Below are 2,298 nucleotides of genomic sequence, written 5' to 3'. Positions count from 1 at the left end.
AAACAATGCAAAAGTTCCATGATCTCACTGTATAGAAATGCATTATATTTCCCAACAGGACTGTTGATCTTCGGGTTCAGATCTGGCTCATTATATCTGGTGTTCCTCTAATGACTCTCTCTCTCTGCTCACAAGAACAGTGTGTGTTGTAAAAGCGTGTCAGTGTTTAGCTTCCACTATCAGGTTTCCGGAACTCACCTGGTGCCAAATTTCCCTGTTGAATTGATCATGCACTTACTGCAGAAATTCCACTGAAACGAGCTCATAAACCTCTTAAACGCATTGAGCCTAACATGAGGAAACAAACAGAATGAAAACAGCACTTATAACTGACAGAATGTGAGGTTTGGGATCAGAGGAAAGGCTCTATTTCACTGGATCTCTGGGAAACTCTGGAGGATTCCGTTATATATATTTTCCCGTTTTATATCTCTCCTCACTGTCTTTCTCTTCCTCGGAGCTTCCCTTTTCCTCTCAGAACGAGGACAACACAGCGGTCGCGTAGCAGAGCTGAGTAACACACAAGCTCACAATAACACACACTCTAAAACATCTTGGGTTATTTTTTCTACCCAAATCCTGGTTTGAGCCTTTTGGGTCAATAATTTGGGGTTATTTTTTCAGTGTTTCGGTAGTTTTGTGTAGCCCAGATCCTGGGTCAGACGTAACAACCCAGTGTTTGGGTAGTTTTTGTGTTACTCAGATCCTGGGTCAGACGTAACAACCCAGTGTTTGGGTAGTTTTTGTGTTACTCAGATCCTGGGTCAGACGTAACAACTCAGTGTTTGGGTAGTTTTTGTGTTACCCAGATCCTGAGTCAGACGTAACAACCCAGTGTTTGGGTAGTTTTTGTGTAACCCAGATCCTGGGTCAGGCGTAACAACCCAGTGTTTGGGTAGTTTTTGTGTTACTCAGATCCTGGGTCAGACGTAACAACCCAGTGTTTGGGTAGTTTTTGTGTAACCCAGATCCTGGGTCAGACGTAACAACCCAGTGTTTGGGTAGTTTTTGTGTTACTCAGATCCTGGGTCAGACGTAACAACCCAGTGTTTGGGTAGTTTTTGTGTAACCCAGATCCTGGGTCAGGCGTAACAACCCAGTGTTTGGGTAGTTTTTGTGTAACCCAGATCCTGGGTCAGACGTAACAACCCAGTGTTTGGGTAGTTTTTGTGTTACCCAGATCCTGGGTCAGACGTAACAACCCAGTGTTTGGGTAGTTTTTGTGTAACCCAGATCCTGAGTCAGACGTAACAACTCAGTGTTTGGGTAGTTTTTGTGTTACCCAGATCCTGGGTCAGGCGTAACAACCCAGTGTTTGGGTAGTTTTTGTGTTACTCAGATCCTGGGTCAGACGTAACAACCCAGTGTTTGGGTAGTTTTTGTGTTACCCAGATACTGGGTCAGGCGTAACAACCCAGTGTTTGGGTAGTTTTTGTGTTACCCAGATCCTGGGTCAGGCGTAACAACCCAGTGTTTGGGTAGTTTTTGTGTTACTCAGATCCTGGGTCAGGCGTAACAACCCAGTGTTTGGGTAGTTTTTGTGTTACCCAGATCCTGGGTCAGGCGTAACAACCCAGTGTTTGGGTAGTTTTTGTGTTACTCAGATCCTGGGTCAGACGTAACAACCCAGTGTTTGGGTAGTTTTTGTGTTACCCAGATCCTGGGTCAGGCGTAACAACCCAGTGTTTGGGTAGTTTTTGTGTTACTCAGATCCTGGGTCAGGCGTAACAACCCAGTGTTTGGGTAGTTTTTGTGTTACTCAGATCCTGGGTCAGACGTAACAACCCAATGTTTGTGTAGTTTTTGTGTAACCCAGATCCTGGGTCAGGCGTAACAACCCAGTGTTTGGGTAGTTTTTGTGTAACCCAGATCCTGGGTCAGACGTAACAACCCAGTGTTTGGGTAGTTTTTGTGTTACCCAGATCCTGGGTCAGGCGTAACAACCCAGTGTTTGGGTAGTTTTTGTGTTACCCAGATCCTGGGTCAGGCGTAACAACCCAGTGTTTGGGTAGTTTTTGTGTTACTCAGATCCTGGGTCAGGCGTAACAACCCAGTGTTTGGGTAGTTTTTGTGTAACCCAGATCCTGGGTCAGACGTAACAACCCAGTGTTTGGGTAGTTTTTGTGTTACCCAGATCCTGGGTCAGGCGTAACAACCCAGTGTTTGGGTAGTTTTTGTGTTACTCAGATCCTGGGTCAGGCGTAACAACCCAGTGTTTGGGTAGTTTTTGTGTAACCCAGATCCTGGGTCAGACGTAACAACCCAGTGTTTGTGTAGTTTTTGTGTAACCCAGATCCT

Source organism: Abramis brama (assembly GCF_963993115.1).
Source record: "Abramis brama genome assembly, chromosome: 24".
In the NCBI taxonomy this organism is placed as follows: Eukaryota; Metazoa; Chordata; class Actinopteri; order Cypriniformes; family Leuciscidae; genus Abramis; species Abramis brama.
This window is presented reverse-complemented; position numbering follows the sequence as displayed.